The sequence below is a fragment of the Salvia hispanica genome, chromosome 5, assembly GCF_029641045.1.
Source record: "Salvia hispanica isolate PSC_SH4W2 chromosome 5, Shi_PSC_v1, whole genome shotgun sequence".
NCBI lineage: Eukaryota > Viridiplantae > Streptophyta > Magnoliopsida > Lamiales > Lamiaceae > Salvia > Salvia hispanica.
Genome location: NC_142696.1, coordinates 33,094,163 through 33,122,029, shown reverse-complemented (window position 1 = coordinate 33,122,029; position 27,867 = coordinate 33,094,163). Strand labels below are relative to the sequence as shown.

The following is a 27,867-nucleotide window of genomic DNA, read 5'->3' as shown; positions in this document are numbered from 1 at the left end:
ATGATTGCCTCTAACTGTCGAAGAGATGGCTAGTCGCATGTTGCAGGAAATTCTCAGTTGAGTTCATATTTTGGGAACTCTTCACATGCAATTCCTGGATATCCTCGAGGCAACATGAGACCGCTTTCGGGGGATGTCAGGACCCAGCATTGGGGCAAGTTCTTTGGTCACTGATGCCAATTTAGGGCTTTCAGGAGGTCCCCATATGCAAAGAAGTTCTTGTTTTAATATAGATTCTTACATATGGTTACCTGCATTGCCCATGTCATTCACATCTAATAACATTAGTATTACTGGTTCTTCTGTCATGGATGGATTGGCTGTTATTCCACAAATCTCCAAGCAAGAGCTTGGTTCACAAGCTCAGCATCATCAGGGAGCTTCAAGTGCCACATCTTTAGCCACATAACGAATGGGGCAAGTACACCTCTCAGGTGGTCTAAGGATCCTGAAGTAGTTGAAGTTTAATGGTCAGCGAAAGAGTGTTCAAAATTAAAAACCCTCGATCCAGAAAATCCTCTAGACACTGGGTCTAGGAACTCAGAGAATCTTGAGCTATCTGTCGTTGGGCACACAATCACTACCTTAACTCCCCCTTCAAAACCCTCAACCCACTTTAGCTAAGAAAATTAGTACAAGGAAGTAGGGATCGAATCCACAGAGATGAATGTGTAAGTAAACATGTTCAAAGACCTGGAAACTATTTTTGGCTGCTGCCAAGCAATTTTTGGGGTTGAGACTTACTTCCTAGACTTGGGAATTTAAAGAACTTATCCTAACAGCTAGATCTAGACGGGATCTTTTATGCATAAACCAGAATAAAGCAGGACAATTACTAGACCGAGCGAACAGCTTCCGGCGGATTCGGCTGCGAAACCGCCAAATCTCTCCGAAGAAGGATCGCTAGTCGCAGAACCACCGCATGCAGAGGTCGTTTCGCAGGAGGCGGAGGAAGAGGGGGCATTACAACAACAGTCGGAGGATGGTGAACCGACACATGACGAGACCTTGGTGGAGACAGAAGGGAATGAAACGGAGAACCCTAATCTTGAGGGTGGGGAAATGTGTGAGGGGGAAACCCCTATTGCTATTGAAGTTCGTGAGGGGGAAACCCTGATTTCTGTTGAAGTTCGTGAGGGGGAAACCCCTGTTTCTGTTGAAATTGCTGAGGGGGAGACCCCTAATTTGGAAAGAATCGCTGAGGGGGAAACCCCTATTCCAGGAGATGACAGGGGGGAGAACCCCATTTATATCGAGGGGGCAACCCCAATGATGGTTGAAGAGGGGGAAACCCCAGAAAATCTTTTGGCGGAGTCAGATCTACATTCAACGGTAGTACCGGAGCCCGAGGAAGGGCTGAAACTGATCGTGGACCTGGTTGATGACCAGGAAGAAAGTGCGCCCAAGGTTGATGAAAGGGCAGAAAGGAGGCGCACTAGGAGAAGCCTCCTTGACGAAGTCGATGACTTTATACCTGACGCGACAGAGACAGAGGCGCGCTTGGCCAAGGAGAAGGCAAGAAAAGGAAAGGCGCTGGCGACTACATCTACCCGGTCAAGGAAAGCTCCCTCCGTCCAGGAGGTCGAGGAGACCCTTTCCCCTGTGACCGAGGAACCCTCTGTCGAGGAGCACGACGAGCCCATCCCTGAGCCCAGCTATAACTCTGAGGAGGTTGAAGAAGAGCCGATTCATGGACGCCCGGTGATTTGGCTGACTAAAAGCTTGTTGGAGGAGATGAGACAGTTTGACGACCAGAAGAGGATCGCGGTATACAAGGAGAGATGTAGCGCAGGGAAGATGGCCAAGTCAGGAAAACAGTATAGCAAGAGAGAGCTCAAGATGATTGCATGTGATAAAGAATTCTGCGCCTATATCCAAGCAATAGGGTTTGAGTGGCTGTTGCAGCACAGCCAAGAGAGGGTACCAGTGGATCTAGCAAGGGAGTTTTTCTCCACTTTTCGTTTGAAGAATACCACTGACCTGGACGCGGATTCTATCACATTCAGGCTTTTCAATCAGGAGCACGAGTTGAGCATTAGGGAGTGGTCCCTACGGATGGGGTTGTTCACCAAGAAAGAAGATGAAGAGGGGGCATGGAACGACAGGATGGTGGGGATGCCAAAGAACACGCCTGGTTTCAAAGTACAGACAGCATGGGAACTGGTCACGCACTCTAAATCAGGGGCGTTTAAATCCAGCTACTCCAAAGCTTCCCACATCGAAGACCGGATCCTCCATTTTGCTCAAACATTTATCAGCTACAATTTGATGGGCAGTGCGAATTCAGCTCTCACTACTACCGATCTCTACTTCACATGGTGCATGGCGGAGGGTGTTAAGGTGCACCTCGGATATTGGATGGCGCAGGCGTGCCATCAGATGACGAGCAACCCGGGGCGTAATATGTACACCTGTCACCTCATCGGCGCTTACCTCCAGAGAAATATTGAATTGAGAATTGCCAAGGCCGCTCCGCTAGTAGTCATGTGCGACCCTCCAGAGGTGTTTAGTGTTGATTATTTCTTCAACAAGGGGTTGCTGCAGACTCAAGGCACCAAAACTTTCGAGGAGCTGCGAAAGGAAGTCCAGGACGTGAAAAAAGAGATGCAGATGATGAGGAGAGATATGATGAAGGAACTCGGTGGGATAAGGAACGAATTGATGGGAAATCGGGAGGCAGTGCAGACCCTGAGGGGAAATATTGCTGATTTGGCGGTGAAATGTGCCAAACAGAATGATAGGATGACGGAAGCGGTGGAGCTTTCAATGAAGATGTTGAAGTGGATGCAGCAGACGCTCCCCTTGACCCAGTTGATGACAACTCCTGGGTCCAGCAGTGAAGTCAGGCAGCCCACTCCGAGCAGTCCCTCCGTCAAGCGACCACAACAGTCGCTTCAGTTGATCTCCCCGACCATTCCCATGCGAGTTCCAGCCCCACCAAAATCAAAATCTATCGTGAGGAAGCCAGTACCTGAACAAGTGACCCAGGAGGAAGGAGAGCTGGAGCAGCCAGCTAAGAAGAAAGTGAAAGTGACCGACCCGGAATCCCACCCCAGTCTGGCTCTCGAGGGAGCCAGTCCCAGAAGTGATCCATCGTCTCTTGACCAAGTAACTTTTATTTGTCGTTCTTTTCGTTTTTTTTATTATTGTTTACCTGTTATATATGTGTTTAACATTTGTTATATCTTCTCCCACTTAGCCCACTGCGTGGTCTAAGTGTGAGAAGTTTGTGTTTTCTGTTGTTTTATTTGTTTTCCTATGTTTTCTGTGTTCTTTCTCCCACTTAGCCCATTGCTTGGTCTAAGTGTGAGAAGTTTTATTATTTTGTTTTGCATTGATCTCTCTGTTCCCCCCTTCACGACGATGGCTTAGGGACAAGCTTGAGTGAAGTGGGAGGGGGAGAGGAGTCAATGCATTATCCGTGTTACATATTAAGAGTCTGTTAGTCTTAAGTGTTGTCACATGAGCCAGTGGATATAATACGGCATGATTCCCTTAGTGAAAGTAATTGAAGATAGAAGGCATTTCAACTTAGAAGCTTTTTCCTTAAATAAGCCTAGTTAATTTGAGTGAAGCGAGAACGACAGAGAATGCCTCTACTAACTTAGTTGTGAAGCCCTACTATATAGTGAGTTATAAACCTCAGATAACTTTGAGCTAACACATTTTTAAAGGCCACCACTGAATGCTTAGGGAAGAAGAGCTATGAAGGAGAAAAATTGGGAATTGGGTTATGAAGGTATAAGCTGGACGAAGTCCAGGGAAAGGCGTTATAAGACTGGACGAAGTCCAGAAGAAAGGAAAAATGGAGGAATAAGCTGGACAAAGTCCAGAGGAAAAAAAAAAAAAAAAAAAGAAAAAGAAAAAAAAAAAAAAAAAAAAAAAAAAAAGGAGAAAAAAAAAAGGAGGAGGAATAAGCTGGACGAAGTCCAGAGGGGGAATGGTCTAAAAACAGGAATGATAATAGCCTGACCCAGGAAGGAGAAACTCTCATAACCCACCGCTTCAGTGGTGTAGCATTAACTTAAGAGAGAATCGATCCTAACATCCCTGGTGAGGAATGAGTGATCGAGTGAATCTAACAATTGGGTAAGTAGAAAGCTATCTTGACAAGCTGACAGATTGGCTAGGTAAAGGAAGGGAAATGGCCTATTTGGAGGAGTGCAAACTATTGGAATGACCTTAATCTTGTGGGGACAGATGCCTAAAATTGAAACTGGCTCATGTATATGTGTTTTACGTGTTTGTATGATTTTCTTATATTTTCTTAGTTTTTCTTGTGTCTAGGTCTAGGAGTCGGTCAAGAGATAACCTTGCTTGAAATTTGCCTTATTCTTTTTCTTTTCTTGTCTTTATACTTGAGGACAAGTATGGTTTAAGTGTGAGCAGTTTGATAAGACTAATTTCATGCATCGGTATGTGCGAAAAAATGTTATAATTTGCTGGGTCTAACACGTTTCCTAAGCCAGGTGTGTGAAGAAAATCGCTAGATCAAGGAAGTAATGAAGGAGATGGTCTAGCGAGAGAAAGGAATGAAATGAGCAGAATTTACAAGGAAAAGTGGCGTGACAGAGGAGTTTACAGCTGAGGGCAACAACGTCATTATCTATACCTCGCTGGGCCCACTCAAACGCCTATATATAGAGAAGAGCATGCAACGCAGAATATACAGTTTTTCACTCTTCTTAGCTCATACATTTTCACACACTTGGGGATGGTTCTGGGGTAATTGTGATCGGGAGGGTACTTTCTAGGAGATTTCGTGCTTGGCAACACCGTCCTAGTGAGGGCGAAGATACAATTACTTTTAATTTCAGTTGTTTTTTGCTAATTTCCGCCGTCGAACTTCACTTTTGGGAGTCGACCTTGATGTTGATGATGTTTAACTGTTTTACCGTTCATGGATCTGCGTTTAGTTGTTTAATTTCAAGTCATTTTGCATAGATCTCTCTGCTTTTAGCTTAATTCTTCAATTGCTATGTCAATCTCTGTTTATTTTGTTGTTAAGGTGTTTGATGTGGAATTTGGTGACAGATCTGTGGTTGTTTGAGTATTCGGAGTTCTTATTTGTAAAATCTGACGTGATGGAGAGTTTCTTCTGTTTGGAGTTCATGTCAGACGCTTGGATCCAGAGTGGATTTAGCGTCTGAGGTTGGATTTGGCGTGTGGAAAGACAGTAGTTCGATAGATTCGTTTTATTTCTTCATGGTTTCTATTTCACTTCGTCTAGGGTATGCAGATCTGCTAAGTTCTTCGTTTATTATGCATAAATTTGATTTCAAGTCAGTAGCTCTGTTTTTTGTTTTACTCATGCTGTTTCTCTTAAGAAGTTTTTTTTACGCAAATTTGGTTGTAGAAGACGATGTCACTGTCAGTTAGTACGAGAGTTAGTTATTCTGCCAACTTTTCAGTCGTACCTTGCTTTTTTAGACATGGTCCCCACCGTAGATTTATTTCCTAGGTCTAGCTGTTAGGTTAAGTTTTTTTTAGGTTCCCAAGTCCAGTTAATTTTAATTTTCCTCAACCCAAGAAAATGCGTGGCAGCAGCCAACACCAAAAACACTCCCAAATCCTTGATTATGAGTCTTACGCATCCTTCTCTGTGGGATCGATCCCTACTTCCCTATACTAGGTTTAGTAAAGTGGTTGAGGGTTTTTTTTTAAAGAAAAAGTGCTTTGTGTGTCCGAAGACCGGGATTCCTCGAGACCCACGAGTTCCTAGACTGAGTGATCTAGTGGATTTGCTGGATCTAGGGAACCTGTTATTTTCTTATTTGAACAGCCATAGCACAAAATAACCCTTTCAATGATCGTCCGGCCAGGGTATCCAGACTCCCTTTAATCTCCTGTAGTGCCTTCTTGACTCCCCCAATTTCTTCTCTCACCTCAGCCATCTCCTTCCGTAGCTCTGCCACATCCACAGTCACCACATCCTCCACCAGCTCAGGTTCACGCTTCACTTTGGTCCACGTTGGCCCCTATGTTGTAGAAGCACAACTCTTGCCCTTCCATGTGTAAGAGCCCCTTGTTGAAAAAGTACTCCATGCTGAATAGCTCCGGGGGCTCACACATTGTAACACTCGGCTCTGTCTTCCCAATCTTCATTACGAAGTTGCGCTCTATGTAGACGCCTAGAAGGTGGCAGGTGTACATGTGGCGGGAAGGGTTGGCAGTCATCTGATGGCAGGCATGGGCTAACCAATACCCAAGGTGAACTTTGATGCGTTTAGACATGCACCATGTAAAGTAGAGCTCGGTGGTGGTGATGCTGGAACTGGCCGTGCCCATCAGATTGTACCCGATGAATTCCTGGGCAAAACGAAGGAGATGGTCGGTGATGTGGATCCCTTTTGATACGCTGGTTTTGAAAATCCCACTCCTAGCGTGTGTCAAATATTCCCAGGCGGTTTGTGATGAGAATCCAGAGGTGTCTCTTGGTGGGCCGTATACTCTATCATCCCAAATTCCCTCGTCATCCTCAGCATTTGTAAATAGCCCCATCCTAAGAGACCACTCCCTTACACTCATTGTATGCTCGATGGTGAAAAGACGGAAGAAGATGGAGTTCGCATCCGGATCAGTAGTTGTCTTGAATCGGAAAGTGGAAAAAAATTCTCGGGCCGCTTCCACTGTCACCTCCTGTTCGCTATGGTTCAGGATCCACTCAAAGACTATTCCCTTGATGTGGCCAAGGAATTCTTCCTCGGATTCTATCTGCCTCAGCGAGTCCCTATCATATCTCTTCCCCGATTTGGCCAGTTTCCCTACTGCACTTCGATCCTTATGCGTTTGTGTCCTCCTTGGGTCGTTGAACTTAGACATAGCTCCCAAGAGCTTCTTCGTGATCTAGATCTCCTCTCGCTCATAGTTAGGGACCTCCTCTTCTTCAGACTCTTCCTCTGTCTCACTGTCGGCTTTACCAGGTCCAGGAGCTTTAGGCAACGCACGAGGGGATTCTCTGACTGAGAGGAGTCTCTATGACTTCCTAGGACGATGAGTAAGGGTTGTCTTTCCTTTCCTCTTGCGCACCTTGGCCATTCGGCGCTCTTCTGCGGCGTCCACTTCCTCCTCAGACTCAGGAGTTTCTTCCTCCTGCACACCCATTGCTCCTGGGGCCAGGAACCCTGATCCCCTCGACTGGTTGCCTTCGTCGATTTCATCTAGCATGCTTCTCCGTGCTATTCTCCTTGACCCCCGCAGATCAACTGGTGAGTCTTCGGGCACCTCCTCCAGATCTACTACTTCCAACGGCCCGTCCTCCCTGGGCCTCTGTCCTATAACAACAACGGGGACCTCGTCCCCTCCAGAATTCCTAGGGATTTCTCCCTCAGCACACATAATTGGGGTTTCCCCCGTAGATTTATTCGGAGTCTCCTCCTCAGGTTTGTTAGGGATTTCTCTCTCGGACACAATTGGGGTTTCCCCCTCAACGAGCAAAGTCGGGGTTGCCCCTTCAAAATCAAACGGAGTTCCCCCCTCCACATACAAACTCGGGGTTTCCCCCTCCACAAACAAACTCGGGGTTTCCCCCTCCACATACAAACTTGGGGTTTCCCCCTCCACCGATTGTAAAGCGGTTGCGTTACCTTCCCTGGCGACTCCATCCAAAGAGTAATCCACCGTCATCCTGTCAATTTCGTCTGCAAATCCGCTGACGCTTTCCTCCTCGAGTCCGCTGCCGCCTTTTCCCTGTTCTACAATGTCTGGGCTCGGCCCAGTTTCTGTATGCGTCTGATATAGGATTTTGGAATCCTCTAGGTTTGAACTTGGTGGTTGCGCCTTTGATTCCTCAGGAATTGCCTGCGGTTGCTAGCGGAACATCGAAAATTGGGAGAAAAGTCTCTCGGCCTCCTCTTTACTTCCGAACTTCTCCTCCAGTTACTTCAAGAATGCTTCCTCATCGGGACTATTGATGGCAGAGGAATCTGGAACAGAAGTCGGGTTCCATTCTGAGCGTATATCGAGCGCAGAGAAAATCGGCTGAGCCGGCGGTTGTCCAGACGAATCGTCGGACGGTAGTTTGGCGGTGTGGTCTCCCTTCTTCACGATGGTATCCTGTGCTTTCTTCATGGTTACCTGCAAAACTCACAATATCTGGGGTGGATTCGATTAGGGTTTGAAAAAAAAAATTTGGAGAGTAATTATTGAGAGAGAGAGAATTGCGAGAGTGGGGAGAGAAGTGACCGGTTGAAAATATCTTTGGGCTTTTCAGAGTGGCATGCGAACGGTTGCGATATGATGTAATCAACCGTACGTTCCTCTAAAAGCGGAATTCGAAATTCCAAAAGCAACCGTCTTCCCTCCGATTTGCAAGACTCTTCCTCCCCCTAGTAACAAAAGAAATGAAACACAAAATTCTCGGATCGGAGATCATAAGTGACAAAACAATTTTCCCAGGGTTTTTGGTGCTTCGAAAATAATTTTGGGAAAAACTTTTTTTTTTATAATTTGTTTAGGTTTTCTTATGTTCGAAAGCAACTGAACTAGTTACATAGCAAATGAGTATCCTCAAGATTTCCTAGGTCAGTGTAAAAATAAATTTTCGTTCCCCACTTTACCTGACCTAAGAATTCATTGAGGATATCCACTTGTCTGACCACCTTAAGAAATAATAGCAGATGCATGTAGTGGCGTCTCTTCCACCACATGCAGATCTGTATTATCTCTGTGTACCTTCACTCTGTGCCAATTTACTAGGAAAGGAACTGAGTTTGGGGCGCTTCCTTGAATCTCTACTGCTCCATTTGCTCGAAGGCCAATGGTCGTGTATGGCCCTATCCACTTGGATTTCAGCTTAACAGGCATTAGCTTCAGCCGAGATTGAAAAAGAAGTACTTTCTGCCCTACTCGAAGTTCCTTGACCTGAAGTTTCTAATCATGCCAGAGTTTGGTTCTTTCTTTATACCACATGGCCGAGTCGAATGCCTCCAGTCTTAGTTCCTCCAATTCCTGTAGCTGCAGTTTCCGTTCTTCTTCACAGGCCGGCGCCTTCATATTCATCTCTTTAATTGTCCAGTAAGCTTTATGTTCCACCTCCACGGGCAAATGGCACATTTTCCCAAACACCAATCTATAAGGTGACATCCCGATTGGTGTGTTGTAAGCAGTCATGTATGCCCAGAGAGCATCGTCGAGGTGCTTACTCCAATCTTTCCTTGTGGTGTTCACTGTTTTTTCCAAGATGTTTTTGATTTCTCTGTTCGAGACTTCAGCTTGACCATTCGACTGGGGATGATATGGTGTAGATAACTGATGATGTACACCATATTTTCTCATCAAAGCTTCTATTGTGCGGTTACAAAAGTGCGTTCCCTGGTCCGAAGTGATGGCTCTGGGCACCCCATACCTATTGAAAATATTGGTCCGCAGAAATTTAGCTACTTCATTTGACTCACAAGTGGGCGTAGCCTTTGTTTCTATCCATTTGGATACATAATCCACTGCAACCAAGATGTACGTATTCCCATATGAAGATGGGAAAGGGCCCATAAAGTCCATGCCCCAAACATCGAAAATTTCACAAACTATTATCGGATTCTGCGGCATCTCATCTCTTCTAGACATTCCCCCAGTCAGTTGACATCTTTCACAGACTTGACAAAACTCAAAAGAGTCCTTGTTCAGATTCGGCCAATAAAATCCACTGTCCAAAACCTTCCTGGCAGTTTTCCTAGGCCTAAAATGACCCCCACAGGCTAAGGCATGGCAGTGGTTTAAGACATCTTTCTGTTCCCACTCTGGGATGCATCGTCGGATAACCTGGTCTGAGCACATCCTCCAGAGGTAGGGATCATCCCAGAAGTAGTATTTGGCTTCACTCTTCAGCTTCATTTTCTGGGCCCGGGAAATTTCGTGGGAATCTGGCAGTTCTCCAGTGACTAAGTAATTAGCCAGGTCAGCGAACCATGGCTTTGCATTCATCGGGCGCGTCCCCCTGTCTGACCTGTTACTGTCAACACTGCTTCCCAGTCAATAGATCTAGCAGACTTCCATATATAATAAAGATGTTCCTCGAGGAAGGCATTAGTTATAGCTTCATCCGTATCCCCTTGGAATATTCGGCTTAAATGATCTGCAACTTTGTTCTCCGTCCCTTTCTTATCTTTTACCTCCCAATCAAATTCTTGCAGCAACCGCACCCATCTAATCAACCTTGTCTTAGACTCCCTCTTGGCCAGGAGATACTTAAACGCAGCGTGATCAGTGTAGACTATTACTTTCGACCCTAATAGATACGGTCGAAATTTCTCGAATGAGTATACCACTGCTAACATCTCTTTTTCTGTGGTATCATAGTTCTTCTGAGCCTGGTTGAGGGTCTTCGAGGCATAAAAGATGACATAGATTTTCCCGTCAATCCTCTGACCTAGGACCGCTCCCAGTGCAAAATCACTTGCATCGCACATTACTTCAAAGGGGTAATTCCAGTCTGGTGCACGGATTATCGGGGCGGAGACAAGTCTATCCTTTAGCATTTGGAATGCCTTCTTGCACCCTAATCAAACTCCACATCATTGTGCAAGAGATGCGTAAGCGGTTGGGCAACTTTTGCAAAATCCTTGATGAACCTCCTATAAAAGCCTGCGTGACCCAGGAACCCTCTAACCTCCTTTTGATTCGTGGGGTAAGGCAGTTTCGAGATTACATCCACCTTGGCTTTATCCACTTGAATCCCTCTCTTAGAGACTACATGACCGAGGACTATTCCTTCGGGTACCATGAAATGGCATTTCTCGAAGTTTAGAACTAAATTCTTCTCCTGAAACCTTCTCAATACCAGATCCAAATTGGCTAAGCATGCATCGAAGGAATTTCCATACACCGTGAAATCATTCATAAAAATTTTAATCCATACCTCCAATAGATCTGAGAAGATGCTCATCATATAACGCTGGAATGTACCCGGTGCATTGCATAATCCAAACGGCATTCTTCTATACGCGTAAGTGCCAAACGGGCAAGTAAAGTTTGTCTTCTCCTGATCTTCAGGATCCACATATATCTGGAAGTATCCACTGTACCCGTCTAGAAAGCAAAAATATTGCTTTCCAGCCAACCTTTCCAACATCTGGTCAATGAAAGGCAAAGGAAAGTGATCCTTTTTGGTGGCTTCATTAAGCTTCCGGTAATCAATGCACATTCTCCATCCAGTCACCAATCTAGTAGGTACCAACTCATTCTTATCATTTTCAACAACTTGTATTCCCGACTTCTTTGGCACCATGTGAACTGGGCTAACCCATTCGCTGTCTGGAATGGAGTAAATAATCACCAAGGATAGCAACTTCAAAACTTCCTTCATAACCTCTTCCCTCATGTTCGGGTTTAGCTTACGCTGCGGGTGTCTACGCGCCTTTACCCCCTCTTCCAGTCGGATGTGGTGCATGCAAAGATTGGGGTTGATCCCGACCAGATCGGAGAGCGTCCATCCTATGGCCTTCTTGTTCCCAGTAGATCGTTCTCCTGTTCCGCTGTCAAGTGGCAGTTGATTATTACTGGGAATGTTTCATCTTCCCCAAGGTAGGCATACTTTAGGGTCTCGGGTAGTTTCTTCAACTCCTTCTTTGGTGTGATGGCTTCCTAGGGCAGGGGGTTTTTCTCCAGACCTCATGTTGCCATTTCACCCAAGTTGGTTGCCTCGTCTGGGCCCCTCACTTGAACAGACCCCGTAGACTCGAATGACAGTGGTTGGTGGCAAAATGCCACGATCGCTTCATTGATCTATTCGTCTGTCAGGTTCCGAGTTAATATGGTTTCACACTATCCTGCTACCTCCTTGTCAACAGACTGGCTCAGCTCTGAATTGTTAAACTGTTCCTGCATTAATTTAGTCTCAAGATATTCCTGGACCAGGGGGTTAATGATATCGACGGAATGCAAATTCTCAACATCCAGTGGCTTGTTCATAGCTTCATCGATGTTAAATGTGTATTTTTTCCCCATGATAATCCAGGCATATTGTTCCATCGAACACATCAATTATAGTCTTAGAGGTGCGTAGGAATGGACTTCCTAAAAGCACTCCGCTAGACTCAGCAGATTCATTATCACTCATTTTTATTACATGGAAATCAGCTGGGTACAGGAAATCATGCACCTTTACTATCACATTCTCCAGCACACCTTCGGGTGAAATGCATGTTCTATCGGCTAACTGAATTACTACTTTCGTATCAACCAAACTTACCCCCATCAACTTCTTATATATCGAAAGTGGTAACACATTTATCGGGGCTCCTAGATCACAGATAGCATGCTCAATTTTTATGTCACCCAGAGAAATGGGCAAAGTGAACATACCTGGGACTGTGCATTTTGATGGCATCCTCCTCTTCTGTATCACAGCCGACACATTTTCTCCAATTACTATCTTCCCGTCATGCTTGGTTTTTCCCGCTATGAACTCTTTGATGAATTTACTGAATGTAGGCAGCTTCAAAGCTTGTAGGAAGGGCAGGTTGATCTCCAGTTTGCCGAAAATCTCCATGAAGTCGTCGGTGTCGTCCTTCTTCTTTTTGGCCTCCCCCCGATGAGGGAATGGCTTCATGCGCTTCAACGTTCCTGTTGGACCTGGGACTGATGATTCTCCGACTTCTTTCCTTCCTTCCTCAATCTCCACTCCATGCTCTGGGTCTAAGAAAAATGGATCAGCCATCCGAGGTAGTGGTTTCTCCAGGTCCCCTTTTTGAAGATCGTCTTCTACTCTGATATTCCTTACCTCAGTATCCTCTAGGTCAGGGGTCCTGCCTTCCTTGCTCGTCAAAAGAGGTGTACTCTCATCTTCTTTCATCACCGGTCCTTCATAGCCTCGTCCTGACCTCAAAGTTATCTGACTAATATTTGCCCGGTCAGGTGGTTTTACTGAAGCCGGTATCCTTCCCTCGTGTCCCCTCATCTCATTCAACGAAGTGGCCAATTGTGACATTTGCTTGGCTAACATATCCATAGCAGACTTATGCTCTTGTTGTGCATCTTGAATTTTGTGTACCACATCATTGTTTGCCTGCATATTGTTCTGCATATGTTGTTGAGAGCTGACTAGGTCATGTACCATATCATCCAGATTCCTCGGAGGCTTATAGTTCGATTGATTTGAACTTGACCCCTGATTGTGGGACACTCCCCTGATTTGGGCGATAATTACCTTGACCTCCTTGATTGTTGTCGAACTGGCTCCCTGACCCTTGATTTCCCTGGTGTGTATGTTGGAAATTCTGATTGTTTCCAGTGGCATTCCTGTGGTGTGGTGGCAAATAAGAACTCCCTTGATTACTCTGGTTCCTGTTCCTGTTGTTCCAATTGGGCTGGTCCCCTTGATTGCGATAACTCCAGTTATTTGGCCCTTCCTGGTTTTTCCCTGACCAGTTTGAATTATGCTGGGCCCGTCCTGACTGCGGTTAGGCCAGTTCTGCTTGACTTCTGCTGGACCTGGGTACAGTAGCTGGAGCTGTTGGTTTCCATCTGCCCACCTAAAACAAGGGTTGTCTCTCCATGGTGCCTCCTTGATCTTCCACTGATCCCAGCTTGTATTCTTATTATTTTGATTCCAATTCCCCACTGCATTTACCTGGGCTTGGAACTCTCCATCGGGCGGTGGACCATAATAGAGCTGGAGTTGATTTTCCTCTGGACCTGGCGGTTTCTCTTTCTCCTGTGAGGTCGGGGAATTCTTTATCTCAATCGCACTAAGAAGTGCCTTCTCCAACCGATCTATCATGTCCCCAACTCCTTCTTGTTCCTTGATTGCGTTGGCTGAACCTCTCCTCATGATACGTGGCTGGTCGTATGCCTTCTTTGCATCGATTAGCCTTCCCAAAATCTCACGTGCTTCACTTGCCTTGTTCTTTGTAAAATCCCCCCCCCCCCCCCGCTCGAGGAATTCATTAAGTCCTTCGACTCAGGATTAGCTCCTTCATAGAACAAGTAAAAAGTCTCAGCCTCCATCATCCTATGATTGGGACAGGCGTCGAGCAGCCCCTTAGAACGAGACCAGTACTGACTCAAGGACTCATCGTAATCCTGCTTGCATTCCTGAATCTCCTTCTTTAGGGTATTTGTTTTGTTGGACGGGAAGAAATAGTCCAGGAATTCCAGTTTGAAATCCTTCCATGTGTTGATCGAGTCTGGTGGAAGCCTCAGCAGCCAAGTATTAGCCTCCCCCTTAAGGGCAAATGGGACTGCACGCAGGAGGTAGTCCTCCTCAGTAGCCTCGTTGGGTCGCTTTTGGATACTGCACAGCTTACTAAACTCGTTTAGGAATTCGTAAGGACATTCATTCCTTTGTCCAGAGAATGTAGGTAAAACACCCAGCACATTTGTCTTGATATCAATAGACCTCTGGCACTGGTTCGAGACTATGGCATGGGCGAGTTCGCCGTCCAGATGCGCGGAGAGTGAACCTATCTCCGGGTCGGGATCCTCCAGGTGTGCCATATCTACGTCTTCCTCCTCCTCGGTTTCGGAGTGCTCAGTTTCTGTAGACGACTTCGGGTCCTGACGAGTTCCACTCCTTCTCACTTTCTGATTCGAATGGAAATGGATCTACTGTCGTAAACCCTGATCTGGTGGTGACGGTGGATGTTGATTCCTTAACCTGCCACCTGACTTGAGCGTCCCTCGACCCAGACGGGTTACTCCAGTTCCCAAATCGTGAGCCCTTGCTCATAAACCGCCAAGAAAAACAAATAATAGAAATTAAAATTATATACACCAAATCCTCAAACACGTAAACAAACTACGCCATCCATCCCCGGCAACGGCGCCATTTGAAGTAGCTGAAGTTTAATGGTCAGCGAAAGAGTGTTCAAAATTAAAAACCCTCGATCCAGAAAATCCTCTAGACACTGGGTCTAGGAACTTAGAGAATCTTGAGCTACCTTTCTTTGGGCACACAATCACTACCTTAACTCCCCCTTCAAAACCCTTAACCCACTTTAGCTAATAAAATTAGTACAGGGAAGTAGAGATCGAATCCACAAAGATGAATGCGTAAGTAAACATGTTCAAAGACCTGGAAACTATTTTTGGCTGCTGCCACGCAATTTTTGGGGTTGAGACTTACTTCCTAGACTTGGGAATTTAAAGAACTTATCCTAACAGCTAGATCTAGACGGGATCTTTTAAGCATGCATAAACCAGAATAAAGCAGGACAATTACTAGACCGAGCGAACAGCTTCCTAAATTAACCTAGACTTGGGAAAAATTAGACGTGGGGACCATTCCCTAAAACGGCAGAGTACGACTGAAAAGCTGCAAAATAACTAACCTAAAGACTAACTAACAACGACATCATCTTCTCCAACTTTTATCACAAAACAACCAGTGAAAAACAGAGCAAAACGAAGATCGAAGCAAAGTGAACGAAATTAAACCGATAGAAACGAAGAACAGGTAAAACTAAAGCAGATCTACGACTACTAGACGAGGCAAAACAAGAATGCAGAATTTAAACAACAAAATCAAGCGAAAACAAGCAGATCCATCCACGGGACGCTTAATCCACTCCGGATCCAAACCATCCACAACAATCAAAAATCATTTCCATCTCCGATCCTCACAAGTTTACGTAGATTCATCCGATCAACAACAAATTCCTCACAATCCAACTACAAGCTCAAATCAACCAACAATAATCACAAATCAAACCAACAACACCACAATAAGATAAACGAAATAAAAGTAGCGACATCCATTGCAAAATACTAAGTATTCAACGATAATACCGAAACAAAGTCGAGCCTCGAACAGCGAGGACTCGGAAAATACGAAAGTAAACAGGAAAGCAAAAGGTAATTGTTTCTTCGCCTCCGTAGAGACGGTGTTGCTCCACAATCAAACTGAAATGTGAACCCCCATACCCATTCCCCGTGAAAGTGTGTGTAGAGAAGTGGAAAACTAAGCTAAGAGCCAGTAAAGTGATGGAACGTCTCTTCATGTTAAGCGCATGCTCTTATTTATAGTGGATAGAGCTTCTAGACTGTTCCTGTGATCTCCATTTTACCCTCTGATTTGATGCTCCTCAGTCTAGTAGCTCTTCCTTTTTTTTCGCTCATTTTTCCCGCTAGCTTCTTCTCCCCGGCAATCTTCATCTTCTTTCTGGGGCTAGCGATTTCTCTACACACCTGGCTTATAAAATCTTGTTAGAACCATGAAATCACAGAATTTTACCCCATAACCAATGCTTGAAATTAGCCTTATCAGATCATTAATTCTTTCATTCAGGATCCAACCACTATTCTCAGCTACAAAAGAAACCCCGCTTGGATATAAAGCAAAAAGATATTATACAGCAATAGGTTTTGCAACAACTGTTACAGAAACAAGATCCCATGCATTTACAAAACCCCAGCCCTCAGTTGCAAGCCTTAATTGAACAACAGAGACTAAGACAGCATCGGCAACAGCAACAGCATCGGGAATAACATCAGCTTCTTCAGTCAATGCCCCCAATGCAGAGAGCTCAGTTGTTGTAGCAACAGCAGCAGCAACAACAACAACTAAGACAGCAGCTTCTACAACAGGGAATGCAGCATGCATCTAGAATAAAGCGCCCATATGATGGTAGTGTATGTTCATGTCGGTTAATGCAGTACATGTATCACCAGAGACATAGACCTGCTGTAAGTGTCTGATATTATCTTAGTTCTTAAATGATTTTGAAAATCTTTTCTATAATATAATATTTTCTTATCATTCACAACAATGATGCATGACCTATCCTGCACATGAGAGTGTGTTCTACTTGCCTTTCATTTGTTCGTATCTAGGGTTGAGACTTTCTGGACACACTGTGGTGATATATCTTATGATTTTTCTTGCTAGGACAATACTATTACCTATTGGAGAAAATTTGTTGTTGAGTATTACTCTCCACGTGCAAAGAAGAGGTGGTGCCTATCCTTATACGATAATGTGGGGCATCATTCGCTAGGGGTATTCCCCCAGGCAGTCTTAAAGATGGTAATCGAGAGAGGCGTGATTCTTGGTGTTGTGCATAGCGATAGAAAGGGTTTTAGGAGTAGAAGATGATTGTTTATTTCTTTGATATGTTTACAATATAATTCAACACCTCAATATATAGGTGAGAATACGAGCTATGTATGGAAACACAATATCTTTGTAATCAATCTATTCTAGGATAATATGCAATTGTATCAATCCTAGTAAATTAATTTATTCTGCAATCTTTTCCTCCACTTAATATGCTTTGACACTCCCCCTCAAGTTGAGCAATGGTATCTCCGATGCTTAACTTGCCCAATATTTCCTTGAAGATCTTTGGGTGAACTGTTTTGGTCAATATGTCTGCCAATTGGTCTTCTGATCGAACAAATGGGAATTCAATTATACCTCCTTCTAACTTCTCTTTGATGAAGTGTCGATCGACTTCCACATGTTTGGTTCTGTCATGCTGTACTGGGTTTTCTGAGATACTAATGGCAGCCTTGTTGTCACAGAACAGTTGACTCTTTTGAGTAGGTGGGAAGCCAATTTCGGTGAGCAATCCTCTTAGCCGTAGGATTTCCATGAGTCCACTTTTCATTCCTCAGAACTTGGCCTCGGCGCTAGATAGAGCTACAACCTTCTGTTTCTTACTCCTCCATGTAACCAAGTTGCCCCCGATGAAAGTAAAGTAACCTCCCATAGATTTTCTATCCACTAGATTACTTGCCCAGTCAGCATCAGTGTATCCATCAATCTCCAAGTCTTCTCCCTTTTCTAGGAATACTCCATAGCTAGGAATACTCCATAGCCTACCGTACCTTTTAAATGTCGCACTATCCTCAATTTGGCCTCCATGTGATTAGCTTGAGGTCGGTGCATGAACTGACTCACAATGCCGACGGCATACGAAATGTCGGGTCTAGTGTGTGAGAGGTAGATGAGTTTTTCGACGAGCCATTGGTATATTTCCCTGTCTGCGAGATCGGCTCCTTCTTCTATTTTTAAGCCATGGTTGGGAATCATTGGAGTGTCTGCGGGTTTGCAATCAAGAAGACCCGTTTCTGTCAACAAATCTAGAACATACTTCTTTTGTCTTAAGAATATTCCGTGTCTGGATCTTAACACTTCTATCCCCAAGAAGTATTTCAGTGCTCCTAGATCTTTCATCTCAAACTCTTTAAACAAGTTTTCCTTCAATCTTTGGATTTCTTCTACATCATCTCCAGTAATGATCATATCATCAACGTAAATGATCAGACATTTTACCTTGTTGTCTCTCCTTTTTGTGAAGAGTGTGTGATCAGAGTGGCTTTGCTTAAAACCATGCTTGACCATTGCTTGGCAGAATCTTCTGAACCATATCCGTGGAGATTGCTTCAATCCATACAATGTTTTTCGTAGTCGGCAGACTTCTCCTTCCCCAAACTCTTCAGAAAATCCTGGTGGAACTTCCATGTATACCTCCTTGTTGTTTTCCAACTCTCCATGGAGGAAGGCATTGGTGACATCAAATTGGTGTAGTGGTCAATCTTTACACACTTCTACAGACAATAGGGCTCGCATAGTATCTATCTTAGCAACTGGGGAGAATGTTTCGTCATAGTCTACTCCATACACCTGGGTGTATCCTTTCGCCACAAGTCTCGCCTTGTATCTCTCAATTGAACCATCTGCTCTTCTTTTTATGGTAAATATCCATCGACATCCAACTGGCTTCTTCCTGACGGCAAAGTGCACTTCTCCCATGTGCCGTTTTTTACCAGTGCACCTATCTACTTTTTCATGGATTCTCTCCAATTTTTTTGTTTTCTGGCCTCCTCAAACGATTGTGGGATTTCTTCCTCTTCATACAGGGCAGCTTCGAAGGCTCGGGCCATTTCTGTCAGGTGTCCCTGAGCAATATTTGATACTGCATATTTTGTTTTTCTCCCTTTCCAGTCCGGTGAGTATCTCTTTGGAGGGATCCCCTTGTACTCCTGGGGGCAAAAATGGATCTTCAGTATCTCCACTTCTTCCACTAGTTCCACATTCTTCATTATTGCCCCTATCAAGATTAGTATTTTCTGAAGGTATTTTATCAAAATTTGAATTGTTTACCTCAGACATCGAAGGCGGGGTTGATGGTTGGACAATGCCACTGTGTTCTTCGTTCTGTATTACAGGACTTGACGACCCGGCGGTGTTGTTCACTTCCTCAGGTGGACCAACGACTGTGATTGGGCTTGGCTGTGACTCTCCCCCTGTCTGTTGTTCCCCTAGATGTGGTTCTGCCCCTAAGTGGTGGTTTTCAATATCTGGTAGCCAATCTAGGAGGTCATTGTTTGGACTATTGTCTGAAGTTTGTGTCTCCCCCTGACTACTAGATTGGCTGTAGAAGTATTCCCCCTCGACAAAATCACAATTCATGGTGGTATGCATTTTTCGGGTTGTTGGGTCATAGCACCTGTAACCTTTCTGATGTTTTCCGTAGCCAAGAAATACACATTTTAGGGCGCAGGGATCAAATTTGGATCGTTCGTGTTTGGGAATGTGAACAAAGACAGAACAGCCGAACACTCTGGGTTCAAGGGATAAGGATGATGGCATTTCGAAGTGGTGTGAGAAAATATCTAAGGGAGTTTTGAAGCCAGGATTTTTGTGGGTAGGCAATTTATAAGATATACTGCAGTGGCTATAGCTTCGGGCCAAAAGGATTTTGGTATTTTGGATTCAATTAATAGGGCTCGTGTAATTTCAAGGATATAACGGTTTTTTCTTTCGGGTACCCCATTTTGTTCCGGAGTGTATGCACACGAGGTTTGCTGGACTAGTCCCTTTTTTCTAAAAAAGTCTTGCATTTTATTATTGGCAAATTCCCCCCCATTGTCGGACCTAAGGATTTGAATTGTGTGATTATACTGAGTTTGAACAAGGTTATAGAAGTCTACGAACTTATCAAACACTTCATGTTTCTTTTTCAAAAAATAGATCCATGTCATGCAAGAGTATTCATCAATAAAAAACACAAAGTAACGAAAACCTCGCCCCCCCAGTGATAGAGGCAGGACCCCAAACATCAGAATGTACTAAAGCAAATGAAAATTTCACTCTTGTATTGTTCAACTTGAAAGAATGTCTATGGTTTTTGGCCAACACACAAGTATCACAATGAAAAGTTTGTATAGAAGAGACTAATTCAGGAAAAAGTAGGGCGAAAATATCCTAGAGATGGGTGCCCTAACCGACGATGCCAAAGCCAAGCATGTCTGTCTGTCGGTCCGGGAGTCAGCATCATTGCAGCACTCTGTTGGGCTATCTCATCCACATAATACAATCTGAATCGCTCAGTGCCATGCCCAACTATCATCTCTGTCTTGATATCCTGCAACATGCAAAATTGTGGTTGCATTAGCAATTTACAATTCAATATTTTAGTCACATGACTAATGGACAAGAGCTTGTGTTGTAAGGACGGAACAAAGAGACAATTAGAGAGACATAGAGTGGGTGAAATATTTATAGTGCCCGTTCCCATGACTTGTGCTAGGTCCCCACTGGCCGTTTGGACATAGGATTTTTTGGAATTGGAGATGGATACAAAATCTGAGGCTTCGAATGAAATTGTATATGTCGCCCCACAGTCAAAAATCCAGTGAGGATCTTTCGGACCTGATATGGAAGTGGAAGAACATGCCAAGGCGTCGAAAGAATTTTGACAGGGTCTATTGGGCTGATATTTGGTAATTACGGAAGGCTGGGGCGTAATTTGCAAAGTTTTTGCAATCTGGGGTTCTGTTTGAGATTTTCGAGAAGTGTGGGGTGGGTTTTGAGAATTTAGTATCAGGCGGGGGTTAGTTTGAGATTTAGAAGAGTGTTGGGGCGGTATTTGGGAGGATATTCGAGGTCGGGGTTGGGGTCGGTATTTCAAAATTTTGGGGGGTGGGTTTGTGATTTTGGAAAGATTGGAGTATTTAATAGGGTTTTTATTTGAAACCCTAGCCGCCTCCTCCCCCAATTCGCAGGTGGGAACCCTAGATTCCGCCGCTGCCTCCGTCCAACTTTCGCCTCCGATGATTTCGGTGGATAATTTTGTACCTTCTGGCCATGTTTTGGCCATGGAAACAGATGCAATGGCGGCTGGTTTTTCCTCGATCGGGCTCTCACCGTTACCGCCGTTGTTGCCCGCCGGCTTGTCGATGTAGGTGGCGCGGTCAATGGCCACGGCTGATGATACTCGTCCGCCGCCGCCCCTGCTGCTTCGGCCGGCATTTTGGGCTTGCCTATTCTTCTTCATCTCCTCCCACCACTCCGGGAACCCGTGTATATGAAAGCATGTGTCGTTGGTGTGCTTTTTGCCTCCACAATGACTGCACACCAGGTTGCTCTTATATTCCTCCTTCCAGTAACTGGGGTTCCTTGGCGGTAGATGATTCTGGGTGGTGAATGTTCGATGTCTGTCGAACATAGCAAGTCCCACTCCGATTCCGGACTCCTTGGGTTCTGGATTCAAAGTTTCTCATTGACGGATTCCCGTCTGATCAGTCCGTACGCCTTCCTCGTTGTTGGTATTGGATCCATATTCAGGATTTCTCTCTTGATTTTATCATATCTGTGATCGTCTAATGCCCACATGAACTGATATAACATGTGTTTTTGTATATGTTGGTTGTAATTTTCGATGTTGGACGGTGTATCCATCGGGTTTGGATCCTGGTGTCAATTGAGATCCATAAATCTTGAAGCTTTTGCCATAGACTCTCCAATGATAGATTCCATATCTGTGCAGGTCAGAGATCTGGAATTGGTCGGCGCCGCTTCCATACGTTGTGGCCAGACTATCCCACAAGTCGTAGGCCATTTCGTATTGGGAGACCTCATTGACGAGGTTGGCATCGATATTGTTGATTATCCAGTTGAAGCAGCAATCGTCTCGCTACTGCCATCTGTTGTAGTTAGGGTCGGTCGGTGGGGGAGGGTCTGTAACTCCTGTTATGTGAGACGCCAGTCCCTTCCCACGGATGCCCCTTCTCATCAGTTTTGCCCATAGAGGATAATTGTCCCCATTGAGCTTTTCTACCAAGCGCACCTCGCCTAGTGATTCCATAGATGAAGGCTGATTGTTTGGGCTTTTCTGAGACATACTTAGTCTCATGAACTCAGTGAATTGCTCTGTTGAAAGGGTTATTGGTTGGCTGTTTTTTGGAGGTGTTTCAGGTTCTGAATCTGACATGTTTGTTGGCTGTGTTTTGCAGGTTCAAAAGGTCGGGGAAGGTACTCGAGACTATGATGATAATTTTCTGAGTCTCAAGCCCGGATAAACTTGCTATGATACCATGATAGAAATCCATGGGTTCCATCCTAAAACCAATTGGTGATAGGAGGAGGGCCCATGAGACTTATATACTAATTTCAGTTTTCTTTTGACACCGATGTGGGATAGTTATATTTTATTTTTCTAGTTTCAATTGCCAACACCCTCCCTCAAACCCTTCAAGGTGAACTTGGAGGGGTTGGGCTTTTGTTTCTGATCGATTGGACAACTGGCCCAATTTTTTTGGGATCGATTGGACCACTAGCCCAAATTTTTAAACCCAGATATACTGCTAGGTCAGTCATTTTTTCGGTTTCAGCCCAGATATACTGCTGGGTCAGTTAAATGTGACCCACATCGGCGACCCGCTCTGATACCATTTTAAAGATGGTAATCGAGAGAGGCGAGATTCTTGGTGCTGTGCATAGCGATAGAAAGGGTTTTAGGAGTAGAAGATGATTGTTTATTTCTTTGATATGTTTACAATATAATTCAACACCTCAATATATAGGTGAGAATACGAGCTATGTATGGAAACACAATATTTTTGTAATCAATTTATTCTAGGATAACATGCAATTGTATCAATCCTAGTAAATTAATTTATTCTGCTATCTTTTCCTCCACTTAATATGCTTTGACAGGCAGCAATGGTAATTGCCTTGGCTCACTCCTTACTTTACCGGAAACTATTGTGCACTTACTTTTCAGCTTGATTTTTCCTCTTCCCAAGAGGCACAGTGATAATTATTATCGTGATCTTTTACAACTTTATAAACTGCTTATAACCTATCAGTTTCTCCAGGGGCTTGCCCCAAGTATATAAAAGCCTGAATTAGTATTTGATGTTCTTGTTGCTTCTTCTTTGTGCAGGATGCATGGCAGTGTGACATTTGTGGGTCAAAATCTGGAAGGGGATTTGGTTAGCTTTATCTAACATTATATCATTTGCCTTTTCTGTTTCAATTGACATCACTTTCTGTTGAATCAAGAATATGCTATGATCATATTCGGTCAATTCTATCTTTTTATTACCTGTAAATCCCTGAGGAGTATTTGCTATTTTGGCTATAGGTCTGAGCCTTAGACACATATCAAATTCTAATTTGTTGTTGCATTGCAATGTTCACTTAACTATATTCAGTTAGCTACTTGGCTTTAATGCTTCTTGGCGGATGTAGTCCCACTTAAATTCCATACACCTCTTCAAGTTGAAACTTGTAATACTAGTCATATACATTTGGTTGTTTGTGCCTAATACTTCCTGCTTTCTTTGTGATATTGACAGAAGCGACATTTGAAGTGCTCCCCAGACTCAATGAAATCAAATTTGGTAGTGGTGTCATCGATGAGCTTCTTTTTCTGGACTTGCCTCGTGAATGTAGATTTCCTTCAGGAATGATGATGCTGCAGTATGCCAAGGCAGTCCAAGAAAGTGTATATGAACAACTTCGCGTGGTTCGTGAGGGCCAGCTTCGCATCATTTTCACCCCTGATCTTAAGATGCCCTGTGTAGACCTGTTCATTTGACAATTGAAAGTACCTTCAGGTTCATCTCCCAATTGTACTCATGTTTACTCTCGCACTCTGAACTTCTTTAAACATTATCATGGGAGTTTTGTGCACGTCATCATGAAGAACTTCTTGCTCGCAGATTGGTTGCACCACAGGTACATAACTTTCACTTCCCAATCTAGTTCATTTATTGCAAAGTTATTCTAACTACTTTTAAATGTGCAACTTCCTTACTCGAATTTATTATTGTAACATTAGATTAATGTTTTTAGAGTTTGCACAACCCAGGGTACACCATTATATTGTAGTTGAAGGAATTTCCTGCTTCTCGAATTTAATAAAAGCACCACTGGGCCTTATTATGCACTCCTCTTTTGTTACTCTTGGTTCTTCTCAAATTATTATAGTTGAAGCTTACTGTTATAGTTGATATTTTTTATTGCTAGAATTTCTCAGTGCAGACCTTCAGTGTCCTTCCTATCCAAAAGTGCTTCTCTATCCAAATTTGGCATTTGATTTGAAAATGTCTTTTCATATTGTTTTATCAATGGAATTAGATATATTGTTAGATATCTAATAGGTATAGAATAAATTGTGTCAATGATTACAATCTGGATTCTTGGCTTGTAAAATCCCTAAAATGACCTTTTTCATGATCCTCTAGAGTTGCAGGTGAATCAATTACTGCAAGTTGCACAAAAATGCCAAAGCACAACCAGATATACAAGCAAATAGTGCAATGTGAGTGAAAAGCTTGGTTTGTTGTCTTTGTTCTCTCTGTTGCTATATTTCACATCATATCTTGAAGTTGAGCTCTGGTTAATGAATTTTGTTCAAATAATGCGACTAGGAACAGTAACCATATGTCATTGTTCTATTATTTGTCATGTGGAAGCAAAAATATTTGTTCTTCATTCATTAGTAAGATTCTGTCTACACCAAACTCCAACTCTCCTATGAGAGTTCTGGTTGCCTTAGTAGAGAGTTATTTGCGTTTTCACACATGTGGTGTATCTAGGAAAGAGTTGCGCCTGCCTGTTAATGCTAGTGGACATATCTTTAAGTATGTTCAGTCACAATCTGATGTGTCGCGGATACAACTAACTAATATTATCGGGCTTCTGAAATGGAAAATGTATTCAATTTGCTAAAGCTTGAAACTTTTACTTGTATTTTAATAGTAACTGAATCCAATCTCTTGAGCTGAATATTGGGCAGTTGTTAAACTGGGGCGAATACTATATGAAACGGGTGGAGTAACCGAAAATATAGCTAAAAGGGCTATATAGATTATGCTTAAAGCTCAAGTAATGTTTTCCTCTTTGCCTTCTTGCTTCAGGAGTTTTTGAGCTGGTAGTATAATATTTGAATATAATGTACAAATGGTACTGGTAAAAATTAAATAAAGTATCTCCAATTGATTCAACATGCCGATAATATTTATTCCGCTGTGACACTCTTCAATCAATGTAATAAGGTATAATTACGATGTCGCTGGGATTTGGCCTGATTACAGAAAACATTCAATTGCTTTTAAACCTCATTAGGTGCTCAAATTCAGTTGTACGACTACGACTACGAGTCATGCCTATTGAGATCTAAAATTGTCCTCACAATGTTACTATCTGTTTTGTTTTGAAAAGTAACTTGTTTTTCCCTAATTAGCTTAAACAACTCTGCTCCCCAAACTGGCCTGCAGGAGGCCTATATGAAAGTTGTAGTTGTCTGTGGATTCCAAAGTGGATATGCTATGACATAATGTGAATGTTAAGTTGCTTGAAATAGTTGGCTTGTCTCTAGAATATGTAGCTCTTTGTATAGTCTTATTCCTTATTTAATGTCGTAAATTTCAGGGTGATAACAGCTGGACGTCGGCTTGCAAGGAGTTTGGAGTTGCAATCACTAAATGATCTGGGCTTTTCAAAAAGATATGTCCGGTGTCTACAGGCGTGACTGAAAAGTTCTCCAGTTTTTTCTTATCCTTATTTTATAATCTTAGATAGCTGAGGTTGTCAACAGCATGAAAGACCTGATGGATTTCTGCACAGAACAAAAGGCAGGACCAATTGGTAATGAATCCTCACAATCTGCTTTTCTCATTTTTGTATGTCGGAGAACATGCCTGACCAAGTGTTATGTTTGTATGATCCAGGCTTATGATCCCTCCATAGTCGAACCTCTATTTTCCTTCTAATTTGACGTTGCCATCTATAGCTTTAGTGGTATTCTCACCATTAAGTGATCGACCGTGGTTGAATCCCCAGTTCCCACTAAAAAAAGACAAGTAATGTCTACCATTGTGGCAGTTTAAGTTGAACCCCATTTATTTTACAGAGGGCTTGAAAATTTTCCCCCGAGACACTTCCACACCCAAGGTTCAGATGCAAAAGACGCAAGAAATGGAACAGGCGGGTGGTCTTCCTAGTGACTGCAACACACTCAACAAGCTGATGTCGTTGAATCCTGGGCTTAATGGATCAATGAGCAATAACCAACAGCTGGTTGGCCGAGGTGCTCTGACTGGCTCGGCACAGGCTGCTATTGCTTTGACTAACTGCCAAAATTTGCTGATGAGACAAAACTCGATGAACTCAGCACATAATAGCTCACGTCAGCAGAAGCCTTCTTCACCTTTCAGTACATCCAGCCAGCCTACAACTTCGGGGCCTTCAGGCATTTTGCCAGGTAGCTTTCAGAATCAACCAGTCGGCCAAGCTTCTCAGCGGCAGCAGTTAATGCTGTAGCATACAACAAATGTGAATGGTCTATTACATCAACCTCAATCTTTGCACTCTCAAGGCAGCCAACAGCAAATGATCCAGCAACTACTGCAAGATATGAGCAATAAAAATAATGGGACAGCTCCACCACATCAGTCCATGTCTGTGCAGAATCAAGGTGGTAATATGTCGAGGGAAGGTGCTGGCTTTAGGAGTTCCCCGACAGTTAGTGGAGCTGGAAACATGCCAGGGACTAGTGTTGGACGCCCTCCAAGCAGAAGCAATAGTTTTAATGCATCAAACGCTAAACCTCCTCGTCCTGCTGTGAACAACACTGGATTTAACGAAAAAACATCGGATTTGTCCCAGAACCTTCATCTATCTGATGAGTTAGTTCCGGATGTCGCCCATGAGTTCTCGGAGAATGGTTTTTTTAACATTGATCTGGACGACGACATGAACTTCCAATGGAAGGCTTGACTAACTTAGTATAACAAGTCTTGAGACAAGTAGTGGAAACCGAGAATGTTGTACAGTTTGTTTCACTTGTCTTCCTTTCCTTTTCATTTCTCTTCTGCTGACTGTGGAAGTTGTAGGACAATTTCTTGCACATTATTCTTTTTCTTGGTTTTGACTTTTTTTGTTCCTTTTTTAAACTAATGGGTTTCCATATGTAAAACTTCTTGCAAAAGTAATCTATTAGTTGAATCAAGTCTTAAGTCTGCCATTGGATTTGCTACTTTGTCCACACAAACTTTCTCCTTGTGGCGCCTATATGAATGCCAAGTGTGTAGTTTATGATGAGTCAATTACTAATATCTTTCTTGGTATGATGGAATGAAAATACAAAGAAACATTTCATTCCAGGAAAATCATGGGGAGCCTTTTGGCTTTTCACTATTTCTAACCACCATTAGCTTAATGTTTTGCTTAATGGTGACTTAATGTCATCATCTTCCATGTTCGTAGTTAGTTCCAATAAAAGGCATGAATACAATAAATCATTTTCTGTTCTCTATAGCTCTCTACATCTTAGTTTGCAATTTAGGATCATTAGATACTAGGATTAGTATATTGTAAAACATATTTCAGAGTTGTTTGTATACGATAAGCTTTACATCTTTATTTGTTGTGAGAAGAAATAATTTTATCATATTGCGTTTGTTTATTAACTAATATAGACAAACATTCTTGTATAAAAGCAAACGAGTCTCAGTCTTCTGCATGGTAGTCTAGATAGTGGAACGGGTCAACACAGTAGGTAATTTAGTTGGTTCCTTGCAGAAGTAAAACATTTTCACAGCCATCATGAATACATCAACTACGGCGTATGTGTTATTGCCGTACTCAAGCTCTTGCTCGACAACTGTCACACTTCGAATGGAGTTATGGAGCAG

At 43.4% G+C, this 27,867-nt stretch overlaps 1 pseudogene across 1 annotated transcript; it reads left to right on the top strand.

Annotated features, from left to right (window-relative positions):
- On the top strand, positions 1-27,182 carry LOC148926670 (putative transcriptional regulator SLK3; annotated as a pseudogene). The gene is made up of 12 exons (XR_016130780.1): positions 1-386; positions 423-437; positions 5,707-5,714; positions 16,202-16,620; positions 16,823-16,960; positions 23,109-23,157; positions 23,524-23,740; positions 23,839-23,905; positions 24,423-24,491; positions 25,604-25,697; positions 25,750-25,819; positions 26,085-27,182. The product of XR_016130780.1 is annotated as a putative transcriptional regulator SLK3 (transcript).
- Positions 27,183-27,867: the final 685 nt, after the last annotated feature.